Source organism: Dipodomys spectabilis, unplaced genomic scaffold (genome assembly GCF_019054845.1).
Source record: "Dipodomys spectabilis isolate Male_0828 unplaced genomic scaffold, ASM1905484v1 ptg000136l, whole genome shotgun sequence".
Lineage (NCBI taxonomy): Eukaryota > Metazoa > Chordata > Mammalia > Rodentia > Heteromyidae > Dipodomys > Dipodomys spectabilis.
Window position 1 is genome coordinate 1,221,589 of NW_024870813.1, and position 16,694 is coordinate 1,238,282.

At 38.8% G+C, this 16,694-nt stretch overlaps 1 protein-coding gene across 2 annotated transcripts in view; it reads right to left on the reverse strand.

Annotated features, from left to right (window-relative positions):
- Positions 1-16,694, reverse strand: part of Bmpr1a (bone morphogenetic protein receptor type 1A) — a 130,462-nt gene that overhangs the window by 50,471 nt on the left and 63,297 nt on the right. For both annotated transcript variants that reach the window (XM_042690164.1, XM_042690165.1), the window contains exon 2: positions 10,370-10,484. The gene's annotated coding sequence lies outside the window, so the exon portion shown is untranslated. The remainder of the gene's footprint in view (positions 1-10,369; positions 10,485-16,694) is intronic.

Sequence of the window (16,694 nt, forward strand, 5' to 3'; positions counted from 1 at the left end):
AAGTACCAGGACCTGAGCTGAAAACTCAAGTATTGCCAAAACAAAAACAGAAGAAGCATCACATTTTCTTTTTTCCCTCGCCCTCCTTGATTGAACCCAGGCCATACACAAGGTAAATATTCTATTGAGCTACCTTCAAAAGTGAGTAAAGTACGTGGCTAAATTTTCAAGAAGAAACCAATTCCTTGAAGCTCTGGGAGTCCTCAATGTTTCCACACTGCTCCCAATGCAAAATTCTTTAGCAGTGTAGCCTGGTGAGGACTGCCTGTAAGTCTGCTTAGATTTGCTAGACATAGCAGCCTTTTAAGGCTCTACAGCAATGTAGCATAATCCCAGGCTTAACAGAAGATGGGCTATGTCCTTATTTTGTTGTTTTGTTTTTGTCATTTCAAATCAATTTATTTTCTTGCTTCATGAGAAAGAACTGTATTAAAGCAGTACAGTCAATATAGGTAAACGACTCATTCAGAAACTAGAGTCCAGCAAAATCAGAATAGATTGTAGTTCTCATAGTGGGATTATTGGCTTAAGTAGTCCACTCATTATGTTAATTACAGAAATGCAATGGAAACATTTCAGTTGATACTGGTATTTTAATATATTTGTTTTGGTAAACTCCAACTAGCTTCACAAATTGCAGTAGTCTCATTAATCAACACTGTTGTTTAAAGTTTAGCTTTTAAGAAAGTTATTTAAATTCAAAAACACACTGGTTTCACTTTACTGCATGTATATTCAGGAATTGTTTTGAAAGTAATTTGCTCTCTCTTTCCTTTCTTTCCTCCAGTTCTGGGGCTTGAACTCTGGGCCTAGGTATTATCAATGATCTCCTTTTGCTTAAGGCTAGCACTCTAACTACCTGAGCCACTTGCCACTTCCAGCTTTTTCTGTGATTAACTGGAGATGAGTCTCACAGACCTCAGACTCCTGAGTAGCTAGGATTACAGGTGTGAGCCACCTGCGCACAGTTCAATGTGCTATTTCTTTAAAAACTATTTGCAAAAGCTGGGCGCTGGTAGCTAACGCCTGTAATCCTAGCTACTCATAAGGCTGGGATCTGAGAATTATAGTTCAAAGCCAGCCCAGGCAGGACAAAGTCCATGAGACTCTTATCTCCAATTAACCACCAGAAAACTGAAAGTAGAACTGTGGCTCAAAGTGGTAGAGCACTAGCCTTGAGTGCAAAAGTTCAGGGACAGTGGCTAGGTCCTGAGTTCAAACCCAAAGAACAACAAAAACTATATATATTTGCAAAGGAGTCATTCAAGATTCAAAATTTCAGGTTTACTGTGACATAGGAGTTGACTCAGGGGAAAACAAAATCAATACCTGAATTTCACAGGCATTGAGTAAGTGTGCACTGGAGGACTGGATAGGTGGGTTGACTAAAAGGTCCAGCTTTTATTCATTAAATATGGTGCAGAAACTATTTCTAATGGGAGATAAGGCCTAAAATCTAAATAGTAACATCACAATGGTGTATTCTTAGTAATATGAGTAAATATCTAATACTAGTAAATATCTTATTGAAGCATTTGAAACAATAAACAATCCCTTAATCACATACTTACATGTGTAAGAAACCACAAGCTCAAAAAATTATGTTTTTAACGGAAATCTAAGGCATACAAAATACTGAAACAACTCAACGAATTACCATATTTTATACACTAATTCTAATTGATGATGATGGTTTATCATTTCATTATTTACAATCCCTTCATATTCCTTTTCTTGGATAGTCAAAAGCTTTAAAGTGATACTTTGTACCATGTTTTATTTTATTTTTTGTTGGTCTTGGGATTTGAACTTTAGGTGTGGGTTCTGTCCCTGAACTCTTCAACTCAAGGCAAGTGCTCTACCACTTTGAGCCACAGTGCCACTTCCAGTTTTCTGGTGGCTAATTGGAGATAAGAATATTCTGGACTTTCTTGCCTGGGCTGGCTTTGAACCACAATCCTCAAATCTCAGCCTCCTGAATAGCTAGGATTACAGGCTTGAGCCACTGGTGTCCAGCTTGTATTATTTTAACAAATTACAATGAGTTTTTCTTTAGAGAGCTTACCGGAACTCTAATTTTTTTTAATAAAAATATGAGTGTTAGCAGTTGTAAGCTTCTTATGGCATTTCCAAAGGAGAAGCACCATTTGTTTTTCTAAACTCCCAAACATTCTGTTACTTTGAAAATTATACTATCTCTTCATTTTTCTAGAATCAAATATTTTACTGAAGGATCTTCTTGTTCCAAACATTCTGTTTGAGTAAATCTTTTTACTATAAAAATGCGTGAATAAAGCAATGGGAATGCTAAAATAAATGCCTATTGTTCCTATTACCTAGAACATAGGTAATTGATTTGAGTTACCATTTCTTTAAATGTAATTGGCTAAAATTAATGGGTAGATTAGTACTTAATGGAAAAGTCATGTCTGCAATACCATTGCTATTTGACTAGGGTCTGGGAACATTTGATAACAGAATTTGTTTTCAAAAGACTTCTACAAGTTGCTTTTTAAGTGATATATCAAATGGATTCAGACAATTTGGCGAAGGGTGGGTAGATTCTGGGTACTTTTTATGGGTAAGATTCTGGCTACTTTTTATATTTAATCAACTTGAAACATTAGAAGCATTTGACTCTTTTGAATACCACTTTTTCCTAACTCCTTCTGGAAGTATCTTCCAATGGATATACTGAAAAGGCTGAGATAATAATAATTTGAGGGTACTGTTGCTTATCACAAGAGATGACTCTTTTTGTTAGTTCCCCTAGCCCCACCAAAATTTTTTCTTCAGTCCTAGTGAGCGCTTCCAACTCCAAGTTTAAATATTAACCATTTTATGTAAGCAGCTAATACATAATATGAAAGGATACATTAAAAGAACATAAATTATATATATGATTTGAATACGCACTACAGTTAACAAGATAGAACTCTGTTGTGTAGTTTCTCCTTTGTTGCCAGTCTACAGGGGACAATTCTGACTTCCATGCTGACTCAAACGCTGAACAAGAGATGCCTCTAAGTGTGAGACCAACTCCAAGAAGAAAAGTGAGCTTAAAATTAGAATTACTTAAACAGAATTAATACAAGAGACCAGCTGATCAGTTTTAATTAGGACCAAGAAAAAAGAGGCTCTCAGCAAATCAAGTTCTAGAGCAAGCTACCCAACTCCATTAAGCCAGGCTCAACAGTCTCAAAACTACTAGAGGCAGTGTTAGACTGGGATGAGAGTGAGTTTTCTAGCCTGTCCATATGGGAGAACTGAAGCTCAGACTTCTAGGTTTTCTCAAGTTAAACCTTCTGTGGTACTGTTGGAAAAGAACCTCTTCACATGAAGATGAGCTTCTAACACACATAGAGACAGACCATCAAGGATTTTATAACTGGAGTTACCATCATAAGTCACAAGGCACAGCAGCAATCACTTTACAGAAATAGTATGTTTAGAATAGTCTTTTATAGGTCTACAAAGCACTAATAAACCATAGGAGGTGAACCAGAATCTCATGTAACTAACCCCTATTACACTGATGTCTTATTTCTGCTCATACAAATAACTTCATAGTATATTCATGGTGACTCGTAACAAAAAAGAAAAACTGGGAACCTAGTTAACAGATGAAAGCCAAAAATGAATCAGTGGACTGAAGTTTAAAGGCAAAAGAAAAAAGTTCATGAGACTCCCATTTCAACCAATGGTTGGGCACAATGATATGTGACTATCATCCAAGCTACAGGAGCAGCACAATGGCTGGGTAAGTTGGCATATACTTGTAATCCCAGTAATTCAGAGAGGCACAAATAAGAGAATCAAAGTCCAGGCCAGTCTAGGCTTAAAATGAGACTCTACTTAAAAAAACAGCCAGTGCAAAAAGGGATTGACAGTGTAGCTAACTGGTAGAGCACCTGCCTAGCAAGCATGAAGTCTTGAGTTCTAACCTCAGTATGAGAGGAGAGGGGAGAGCAGAGAGAGGAGAGGGAGAGATAGAAGAGAGAGGAGAGGGAAGGAGAGAAAAGGAAAGGGAAAGGGGGGGGAATGGAAAGGAAAGAAAAATAAGTGATGAGTAATTTCTTGGCAGGGTTGAAGCAGAAACAGAAAAGGATCCAGGTCTTCTTTACATAGAGCATCCTTTAGCTTTGACAACCCTTTTTCTCCCCTTGGATCAGTCACTGGCCTAAGGCAAACACTGATCTACTGTCCATACAACTCTTTGGTTTATCTGATTGAGTTGTGAATCGGCAAGTGCCTGGGAGTCTGAGCTGATTCATGATACAAGAATTACCAGGTAAATCCTTTTGCCATCCCATAGGAAATGTCAAGTCAGGGCAGTCTGGTGATCCCTTCTTGAATTAGGTGTGTCATGAGGATGGTGGCCAAACCTTTTATTCCTTCATATATCCTACTCTAGAGATATATGGGTAGATCAGAGAACACATGGTTAAGTTCCAGAAAAATTCTAGGTTCCACAAGTCAGGTAGGTGAACTAAAGAATTCTTCTGAAATCTAGAGGCAGTATAATGTGATATTAATGCAGGAGAAATATCATACTACTCAAACTTTCCAGGCACCAGTGGCTCATGCCTATAATCATAGCTACTCAGGAGGCTGAGATCTGAGGATCACAGTTCAAAGCCAGCCTGGGCAGTAAAGTCTGCGAGACTTCTATCTCCAATGAACTACTCAGAAAACAGAAGTGGCTTTGTTGCTCAAGTGGTAGAGCATTAGCCTTGAGTTGAAGAGCTGAGGGACAACACCCAGGCCGTGAGTTCAAACCCATGACCTACAAAAAGAAAACAAAAGAAACTACTCAAACTTACTGTCTTTGGAGCTTATAGAACAGCAGATCCTTTTGGATCTCTGCTCCTTAGGCCTGAAGGTAGAACTATGGACTCTAATGCAACAAGTCACATAAACGATAGATTAGATTAGATAGATAGATAGATAGATAGATAGATAGATAGATAGATAGATAGATAGATAGATAGATAGATAGATAGATAGATAGATAGATAGATCTCCTTGGACATGGGAGTATAAATAAATGCTAGAATGTGTGTTTAGTATGCATGACACCCTGGATTCAATACTTGGCACCAAACAAACAATGATTTATGGGACTAAGGGCAATGGAAGTGATTACACCAATCTGTCTTGACAACATGTGGGTCAAGAACATTTCTTAAGAATTTCTTAATTGAGTATTGGCTTTAAACTCAGTGCATGGGACATGCTGGGCAGATGATCACTACATGGACCAGTTTGCCAGAATTATTTGTACTTGTTGTGGTTACAGTAGTATATCTTTTCCTCCTGATGTTTACTTCTCATCTAAGGATGACAGATGTAGGTCACCATACAAGTCTTCTTCCACTGGGTGAAGTCTTGCAGATTTTTCAGCCTGGATTGGCTCAGATATGGAATCCTTCCCTTCTCAGCCTCCCAGGTAGTTGAGACAACAAGACCACACCAGCAACCCTGCTAGTTCTATGTGAATGCCCTGAGTATACTCAAAGCAGGATTCTCATCTTTGCCTCCCTAGTAGCTGAGTATGGAGGCCTGAGCCACCCCATCTGGAATTCTCCTGAATTTCAGACAGATGATACCAAGTTTTTTCTTTATACTGTTGAGCAGTTCTGCTACCTTATATTCTTTCAACAATCACATATGTACTGCTGTTAAGTCAGGTGGGGTATCCTGGTGGTCACATGAAAGGAAGGCAAGGGAGGAATCTTTCCTTCTTTATGGCTCAGACCCATGAGCTCAGTTTAGAAATCTCAGTGAGAGAAGAAAACAGAGAATCTGAGTAAGAATCAGTATCTGTCTTGCTGACTTTTCTAGGAGGAAGCACTCACTTACCTACCTGATATCTATGTGACCATAGTGAGAACCACAGGAAAGGGATTTCCTATATTTAGGTGATCACATGCTAGGGCAATCTGGTTTTGTTTGGTGGAAGCTGACTGGAACATGTGAAGAACTCAACTTTCTTGCACAATGAAAGGCTTGGTTAGCCATGGAGACCTATGAGCTATGCTGGCCAGTAGGGAAAAGAAAGTATAGCAGATACACAGAGAAATGGAAATGCCAGGAAGATGAGAAAAAAAAAAAAAAAAAACTTGCTTAATAGCTCAAGAAAGATGGAACTTCATTTGACCAAGCTGAGGAGTACCTATTCCTGCAACAAAATTCACATAAACAATGGAAGAGAAGCAAGTTAAGTGAGCTTTTATTACATCTAATGTACTTTCTGAGTATTTAATGGATTTCCATATTTACACTGGCAACTCCACTCAAAATATACGCCTTGGTACAAGCCAGTTCTGCTTTATCAACTTCCACTAAAAGTAAAACAAATGTAATATCTAGTCCTGAACTGTGTAGGCACTAGTAAGGCAAATGTGCTTATTAATCGCTGAAAATGTATAGGAGGGGATTGGTATATTGGGTATACTAGAGGAAGACCTTGAAGAGAGCTGAGATGGGGAGGCTGTAAGTGAGATCTCAGAAGTAGGGGAAAGGGTGTGGAAAGGAGGAGGGGTGCAGGGGGGGTGGCGGGGAAAGAGTCCAGGCACACTTACTGGGTCTCACAAGCCCATAGCTACTTAGGTTCATTTCTGGTTTAGTTCAGAAAGGCAATCCCAGGAGAATGGCTGATCTAATTTACAGAGTTCAGGAGCACCAGCTCTGGGCAAATAGGAGAGCCCAGATGGATGGTGCTGGGAGAAAAGCTGATTCTCCACCAGGATTAGGGACACTGGAGGAAAAATGAATAAAGAGGAGAGAAGAAGGGATTGACTGGATGTGAAATTTCCCTGGAGGCAATTGCTAAAACATGAAAGTATAGGTGCTGAAAAGTGGAATCAGGAAAGAGACTTTTAGTGATACACTGCCCCATGCAGCACCTTTCTAATCCATTTCCTGAGTTCACAGTTGTGTTCTTAACCCCAGTCATGAGGTCTGCAGCACACAGAAGTCCAGGACTGGGAGAGGCCTTTCAGTTTCACCATGACAGTTTACCTAGAAAGCCAGGCTTGCTCCCAACTAGAGTTGGTAATGCCTCACACCCAGACAGGGTAGGGCTAGTGCCTTGGAGGAGTAATTGTCAGGTTATTATATTGTGACTCCAAGATACTCCTCCTAAATTGGGGGCTGGGATGGGGATGGCTGGCCACACCCCTTTCTTATTTCTTCTTTTGAACTGACCAATGAGAGGGAAGCATTAAGGTGGTAGAGCGCTTGCCTTGCATGCATGAGGCCCTGGGTTCGATTCCTCAGCACCACATAAGAAGAAAAAAACCAGAAGTGGCTCTGTGGCTCAAGTGATAAGAGCGCTAGCCTTGAGCTGAAGAGCTGAGGGACAGCGCCCAGGCCCAGAGTTCAGGCCCCCGACCAAACCCTCCCCCCAAAAAAAGGAGCTGAAAGAGGTGAGGTACCCTCATTATGTGGATGTGCAGCCTGTCCCACAGCCTTGGAGGGGATTTGATTCTGACTCTCTCAGTGAGAGGTGCTACCCGAGATGGTAGAACACCAGCGGGCAGCCTTAAACAGCCACTGTTTCCCTCAAAAATGAGGCCTATGAACTCGTTCAAGTAGTAGTTGTTACCTAACGATCCAACAGACAAACTTGGGAAGGTGAGACCAGAGATCTAGCCCACCCTTCTGGCTGTAACCTCTACTCCTGCTACTTTAAAATTGGCTACTCTGTCCCTGCCCCCTGTCCTTGCCTCTCCAATCCTGACAGGTAATCTCTGCACCACACTGTACCTGCTACTCCTGTCTTTACTACTCTATCCCTGACCCTCTTTCTCTGCACCCCAATCCCTAACCAGTAGAAGGCAAAGTGGACACAGCAAGTCTAATGGGCTTCTCTCCTCTTACATGCACATTAGGGTACAGTAGCCAGAGAGCATTCTCTCAGGCCTTATAATTACTGGGTGGGGGCTGGAGGGAGTTAATTCAAGCCTGAGAAGGCAAAGGCTCCTAGGAGGTGGCATCAGCAGATCATTGGTTGCCAGGGAAGGAATGTGTCCAAGTGAAGGTTACTACAAAAGAGAAAATTTTATACAATGGAAACTGAGGGAGGAGAAGGGGAAATAGTTTCAAATTATTAATTTGTTTTCCAAATTATTTTATGGCAAAGGTTCATGATGTGTTTTTTAATTATTTTATGGAATAGATTTACACATTAAATTTATTAGCTTATAGAGTAGTTTGCATGACTATATTTACAATATTTAGTATTTCATACTCTATTTCAGTATATTCATATGTCTGTCTTGGTCAAAAAGCATTGAAATGCAATAATGAGTTTCAATGTTTGTTCAAAGACTTTAGAATAACATTTGAAACATGAGTAAAGATCAGAAAAATGAGTAAAGATGAAAGTTTGAAGGGAAAGGCCAATCTAAAATCAAATCTGGAAGGGTTGGAATGTTTTATGTTGTTATATGTTTAACTTTATGCAGTAGTTTTGCATTATTTGTTATATATACATTGCTTATACTATAGTATTGTATATTAATGTACATTTTCAATATTGAATTATATAATTTTTATGTTCAACTGTCATAAGCATATTGAAGAGAGAAAAAGCATCATAAAATCTTAACACAGACAAAACAGTTTCTCAATTGAAAAAAATGTATAAAACAAAATGTTTAAATGGGGATACAGGTTGACCCATTGTAACAATGAGAAGTACAGACACTATGTTGAAAAATGAACTTTACAATTTAGGCCAGGGGCAGGGGGGGGGGGGGAGGGAGAGGGGGAATGTACTTGTGGAGGTGAGAGGGAAGGGATGATAGGGGAAAAACAAAGGAGGCAACAATGCCTGATAAGAAATGTATTCATTACCTTGCTCATGTAATTATAACCCCTCTGTACAGTATTTTCACAATAAAAAACATTAAAAAAAATGTGTAAAAATGTGAATAGTCCAGATGGAGGTGTACTGTAACTGTAAAATATATACTAATAGAACTTCATGGAATACAAAAATAAGAATCCTATATAGACTTTTTTTGGGGAGGGGGTCCGGTCGTGTTTTTTGGGGGGGTCTGGTCATGGGGCCTGAACTCTGGGCCTGGGAGCTGTCCTTCAGCTCTAGGTTAGCACTCTACCACTTGAGCCACAGCGCCACTTCCGGCTTTTTTCCTTTTGCTTATGTGGTGCTGAGGAATCGAACCCAGGGCCTCATGCATGTAAAGCATTCTACCACTGAGCCACCTTCCCAGCCCTCCTATATAGACTTATAGACAGCATGTCTATATTGTATAAAATGTCTCAAGAGTTTTTTGAAACCTATCAAAGAGATATATGTTGGATACTTTTTTCCTTGAATAAAATATCACATTAAACTCATTGCTTCTGGTTCTGTTTATTTTACTGGGGATGGTTGTTAGAAATCCCATATATACCTGTTGTTTGTGATTTCTGAGCTACTGCAGCCTGCTGGTCCATGACACAAAGTAAGACATGAAAGGAAAGAAGAGTACCAGCTTCCTATGATGAAGTCATTGTCATCATAGCCCAATTTCTGGCTTTTTGGTGGCTAACTGGAGATAAGATCCTCATGGACTTTTGTGCCTGGGATGGCAATACTCAGTAGCTAGGATTACAAAGTTGAGCCCCTAGCACCCAGTTATTTTTTTTTTTAAACGAGAACTGTGAGACACTACTGGTTCACTATAATCCTAACAAATGAAGAGGCTGAGATGTGGGAATATCTGTTAGGAACCATTCTAGTATTTTTGCATGGAAAAATTAAAATGGTGTAATTCCATAGAAAAATGAACTCACAGTCCAATAAAATGAATACCAGGAAATTAGTAATAGAGATGGAGTGGGAGACTAAGGGGAGGGAAATAAATAAATGAAGAGAGGAAGGGAGGAAAGCAGTCATACTATTGAATGCATGTCTTTTCAAAATCAGAAAATTGAGGGGAAGGATGGGATTGGGAAAGATAATGATGAAAGGGGTGACATCTATTAAAAGGCATTTTATTCATAAACTGATTCACTGAATGTTAACTATTTTGTACAACTATGTTAAGATAACTGAAGTTAAAAAAAAAAAGCTCAAAGATGTAGGCCTATAAAGGACAATTTTCATAATACTTTATTTTCTTTTTTTTTTTTTTTGTCAGTTGTGGGTCTGAACTCTGGGCCTGGGCACTGTCCCTGAGCTCTTCAGCTCAAGGCTAGTGCTCTACCACTTGAGCCACAGCACCACTTCCGGGTTTTTCTGCTTATGTGGTGCTGAGGAATCGAACTCAGGGCTTCATGCATGCAAAGCAAGCACTCTACTACTAAGCCACCTTCCCAGCCCCATACTTTATTTTCTTAAAAGTGTTTTTCTTACCTTGGAGATGTGGCTAGATAAAACTGAGCTTCCAATTTTCTCCAAACAGCTTTGACCTATGCTTCCATCTCATGAATTCCAAGACAGTATTAAACGAATGCATATTTTCACAAATCTGTTCACAGGGAAAGAGAAAAAAGACAACTTTTATTTGTTAAAATAATACATGTAAGAGCAATAAAAATATATTGTGTAAAGTTATGTATTTTTACAGTCAATGAAAAATTCTAATTATTATTTTCCTAACCAATGACCAAGTAAGTCTATAAAGTTAATTCTGTGGGGGGAAAAACCCTGTTTATTATGTTCCATGTTAGCTTAAGGTTTTGAGGATCAAAAATCTTAATTTGAAAATAAGAACTGCTGGAAAAGTACTACTTATACAATTATACTGTATTCGTATGTTTAACATGAACAAAAATATATTTGAAGCTGGGTGCTAGTAGTTTATGCCTGTATTCCCAGCTACTCAGGAGGCTGAGCTCTGAAGATCACTGTTCAAAGCCAGCCTGGGCAGAAATGCCCATGATACTCTTTATCTCCAATTAACTATCAAAAAGGCCAGAAGTGGAGCTGTGGGGCGCAAGAGGTAGAGCTCTAGCCTGAGGCTTAGGAATAGCATCCAGGCCCTGAGTTCAAGCCCCACAACTGACAAAAAAAAAATAAAAATAAACAAAATAAAATTTAAAGGTAAATGTCATGTTTACAGATCCTGATAATTGCAGTGTATTCTTAGCTGAAATTTCAAATAATGAAATGTTTTTTATTACTTCAAAAGGAAATTTCAAAAGCTATATTATTTTCATTCCATTGCAATTAAATGCCTTTGATTTCAAGACCATTTAGAAGCATCATTTGTGTCACACTGAGGCTTAACAGTGTTGGCAATAATGACTATATTTATGTAAACAAGGCCAATCTACAATGGTCAAACATACCAAATACAGTCTTCCTTAAAAGACAAAAGTCTCCACTCAGCAAACAGGCTGCCACAGGGCCATGCTAAATCTTTCATGGTCCAAGTAAAGCCAGCCTGACCTTGAAAGCAATTAGCTGTGCTTTTTCTGTTTAACCAGTCTCTAATATTTTTCAGAACTTCTATGATTATATAAATCTCGGATTGTCACTAAGAGAAATAAGAGGGCAAGAATGGTAGGTTTGATTGTTTCTTGAGACCTTCATAATCTTAAAGAATTGCCATAAAAAGATAAAACGCATTGTTTTCTACATAAGGGATGGCCTAAAGATTTTCCTCCAAAGTCATTCTTTGCCAACAGTAATATTCCTCCCTAGAGGCATATGAGGAAGGAGAGAGAGAAGACAATTACAGTATTAAGTAAAGATCAAGGGCTGGGCTGTAACTCAGTGGCAATGTGCTTGCCTAGCAAATGCAATGTCCTGGGTTCGATCACCAGTACCAAAAAAGAAAAGGGGTGTGTGTGTGTGTGTGTGTGTGTGTGTGTGTGTGTGTGTGTGTGTGTGTGTGTGTGTGTGTGTGTGTGTGTGTGTGTGTGTGTGTGTGTGTGTGTGTGTGTGTGTGTGTGTGTGTGTGTGTGTGTGTGTGTGTGTAACTCAGTGGCAATGTGCTTGCCTAGCAAATGCAATGTCCTGGGTTCGATCACCAGTACCAAAAAAGAAAAGGTGTGTGTGTGTGTGTGTGTGTGTGTGTGTGTGTGTGTGTGTGTGTGTGTGTGTGTGTGTGTGTGTGTGTGTGTGTAATTGTATACACAGTTTTTAAAAAACCCAAACAAAAAAATAAAGGTCAAGTTCATCTAAGTCCATAATGTTCCTTTTCTTAAAATATAATAATAATATATTATAATAATATGTGTAATATGTTATTATAATAAAATATAATTCTACCAGATATTTTTAATGGATCAAATAATAACATATAAACCATTTTCAACTACTGTTCAGTATAATTGTAATTATTGAGCCAAGTACTAGATGGCTCATACTTGTAATCCTAGCTATTCAGGAGGCTAAGACCCAAGGATCACAATTCAAAGCTGCCTGGGGAGGAAAGGCTATGACTCTTATTTCTAATTAACCACCAGAAAACTGGAAATGGAGTTGTGGCTCAAAGTGGTAGAGCACTAACCTTGATCAAGGCCAGGCCCAGACCCTGAGTTCAAGCCCCATGACCAACAAAAATAAAATAAAATAAAAAACTAAAAGTAATTATTCTTTCTACAGGTTAAAAACTTCAGACTAAATCCAAAAAGTTAATTTTTAAAAAGGAAAGCATATAACCAAAATAATCCTCTAAGTTCACAACTCCAGATTAATCTCTCTCTCTCTCTCTCTCTCTCTCTCGCGCGCGCGCGCGCGTGTATGTGCCCGTGCACTCTCTCTCTCTCATATATACAAACACTTGAGCCATACATGTCTGTAATCCTAGCCACTCAGAAGGCTCAGGTCTGAGAATCACAGTTCAAAAGCCAACCTGAGGAGACTCTGCTCTCCAATTAACCACCAAAAAGCTAGAAGTGGATCTACAACTCAAGTGGTAGAGCACTTAAGCAAAAAGAGCTCTAGAACAGTGTCCAGGCCCTGATTTCAAGCTAGTATCAGCAGACACAGACACAGACACAGACAGACAGACAGACACACACACCAAATTTCAGAAATTTTAGTTGGGATCTTAATCAAAAGATAGTACTATTAAAAACTCTCAGTATACTAAAACAGATATTATGCTACAGAAAAACATAACTACGAGTAACTAAAAAAATGTAATTTAAATTAGTTTACTACACCAAAACAATCTGTAGTGTTAATGTTCTAAAAGTTTATGTTTAATGTAAGATTGATTTTGAATCTCAAAATGCAGCCAAGTGCACTGGCTCACAGCTGTAATTCCAGGTGTTTGGGAGGTAGAAAACAAGAAGGATCCTAGTTCAAGGCCAGTCAGAGCAAGAAGTTTATCAAGACTCCACCCTAAACAAAATATACTAGGTATGCTGGTATGTACCAATGTAGACAGAAAGACTGTGGTCCAAGCTGAACCCATGCAAAAACTCAAGATATAAAGCAAAAAAAGGGGGGGGGGGGGCTGGATACATGGCTGAAGAAACCTTAAGTTCAAACTGCAGTAATGCAAAAAACAAACTTTAGTGCACAATTATGTTTAAGGTTATTTCCTCCATATCAAACTTTTTTTGAGGGAGGGGGGTGCTCTTTCTGGGGCTTGAACTCAGCATCCACTCTGTCTCTAAGCTTTTTAGCTCAAGGTTAGTGCTCTAGCAGTTGAGCCACATCTTCACTTCCAGCATTTTGGTGGTTAATTGGAGGTTAAGAATCTCATGGCTTTTGCTATGTAAGCTGGCTTCAAACCATGATCCTCAGATCTCAGCCTCCTCAGTAGCTAAGATTACAGATGTGAGCCCTGGTGCAGAGCTGAAACTAAGTTCTTAAAGATTTATTTGTACATCATAGAATCTAGCATAAAGATTACAGTAGGATTCAGATCACTAAATGGTAATGACTCAGTGATATGAGATTGAGTTGTTCAGAAAATCTAGCTTATCTAAACTATGAAAGAAAGGCTTATTCCAGAAGAGATTATCAGAAAAAGATTCTTGGGCTAGCCAAATGGGGTAATTTCCATTCCCCCTACCAATTGGCAAAAGCTTAATTGTAATTTTTTTGCAGTAAGACAAGAATATGCTGGCTAGGGAACTTCTGGTAATGGATTTGCTAGCTTAAAGGAAAAAGTCAGATAGAAACAACCCCCTCTCACTCCCACTTTGTATACAACTCTAGATTAGAAATATAAAATCCAAGGCAGCCACTACAGGATCATGAGGAAGGGGACTACCTACAATGACAACCCAGCAGGTGAAGAAAGGCAGCAACATTAGAAGATGGAAAGAACTGGGCAGCTGGTAATAGTCTTTAATGTCATTCTAAATAACCTAGGGCCATCTTAACTTGGATTGTTATGTTATATTAAATTATATTGTTATGTTATATTAAACCCTCCACTGTTTAGGCAATTTTTAGTTGCTCAAAGTAACCCAAAAGATAAGACTTTTAGGAACAGATGAACCATTTATTTCCATGAATTATTGTCTACTCAATGATAACTACTAAATTTAGATCTCAGCTCAGATTTATCTTTCAAACTAGATACATGTTTCTAAACTACCAAACAACTCTATTAAATATTTATTCCAATGGAACATAAAGAGAACAGGATCAATATAAAAGCCATGATTTATGAGTACAAAACTGCTAATGCACGTGCAGTCACTTTTATTTTTGCCGGTTGTGGGGCCTGAACTCTGGGCCTGGGTGCTGTCCCTCAGCTCTTCAGCTCAAGGCTAGCACTCTACCACAGTGACACTTCCAGCTTTTTCTGCTTATGTGGTGCTGAGGAATCAAACCCAGGGCCTCATGCATGTAAGGCAAGCACTCTACCACTGAGCCACCTTCCCAGCCATGTGCAGTCACTGTTAAGCTAATGCTAGCATCATCAACCCAACTGTCAAACATTAGAAATTGAGTGTGGGTGGGTGGGTGTGTGCACGAGCACACGCGCACAGGAATGCACGCAGGCATTGAGCAAGAGCTGCTACAAGCTGCTACTGAAACCTGAACTCAGTGACTCATACTCTCCTTTGGCCATTTTTGCTTAAGGCTGGCATTCTACCACTTGAACCTACACCTCTAGTTCTGGCTTTTTTGATGGTTAATTCCATGCAGCCTGGCTTTGAACCTTGATCCTAAGAAATAGCTAGGATTATAGGTCTGAGCAACCAGTGCCCCACAATGGTCTAAAGTCTTGGGATCACTAAGTCGAACCTTTCTCTGCTTTCATGTACTACATTTAGGCAATGGCTAAATAACAGGTGGATTAAAATCTGTCTTCCCCAACACATCATCTAGAGCATGCTATCATCTTTTAGGGACTCTCCTTGTTTCCAAATATAACTTTACTTTATGAGAAAAAGCAAATTAAAACAGTAAGATGCCACTCAATAGGCATTAGAATAGTTATAATAAAAAAGTTAATTTTAAGTGTTAAGATATGAAGAAATTATAACTGTCATACATTGATGAAAGGTAAAATGATTTAATAACTAGGAAATACTTTGTCAATTTCTTAAATATAAACTGAAATTCATATGAGTCAAGATTTTTTCTCTATGGGGACTACCTAAATAAATATATATGTGCATGTATGTAGTACAAATACTAAGAGCAGTTTTCTTTTTTTTAATATATATTTTTTATTGTAAAGATACTGTACAAAGGGGTTACAGTTACATGAGTAATGAGTCCATTTCCTATCGAGCATTGTTACCCTCATTTTTCCCCCCATCATCCCTTCCCTTCCCACTCAGTGTTATTCTTCATATCCAAAAACCAGACACAATTCAAATGTCCATCACCTGCTGAATGGGTACACAAAGTATGCCATAAACCACAATGGCAATAAAAAGGAATAAAATGCTAACACATATCACAATGTGAATGAACTTCAAAAACATGCTAGGTGAAATAAACCAAATGCAAAATACCACATTCCATATATATGAAATACTTAGAAAAGGCTAAGTTAGAGACAAGAAGTCAAGGAATGGTTGCTTAGAACAAAAGATGGAAGTCAGTGATTGGATGATGTGATGGAAGTAAACTAAAATATTCATAGCCCAATTCTACTTACCAAAAATTTTAAAAATACAAATCTATAGCTGGGCACTGGTGGCTCATACCTGTAATCCTAGCTACTCGGGAGGCTGAGATCTGAGGATCACAGTTCAAAGCCAGCCAGGGCGGCAAAGTCCCCAAGATTCCCATCTCCAATTAACCACCAGAAAACCAGAAGTGGAGCTGTGGCTCAAGTAGTATAGTGCTCGCCTTGAGCTGAAGAGCTCAGGGACAGTACCCAGGCCCAGAGTTCAAGGAACCCTCCCTCCCCCCCAAAAAACAAAAAAACAAACAAAAAGCAAATATACTTAAAACTTTTTAAATGACTCTCAATTATATATGACATTATTTCAAGATTCCTTAGGAGAAATGAACAAACAACTGCAATCTGCTTTCAATCTATCTGATCTACCTTTTCTTACCAGTAATCACTACTTGCAGGTTGTATTAAACTATCTGTTGGCTATTTCCTAAATTTAGCGGGCTATTTATTGCTTCCACCTTTCTACATATTTTTCTCATTCAAAAGTCAAAATGTGTTATCTTTATCTTTTTCCTGAACTTCCATTTGTCTTATCAGAAATCCTCTTGTCAAATCCTCCCCATTCCTTTAAGCTATTGCTTGGTCTACAGAATTCTAGGAAGTAATAACACATTGTGTGTTTAC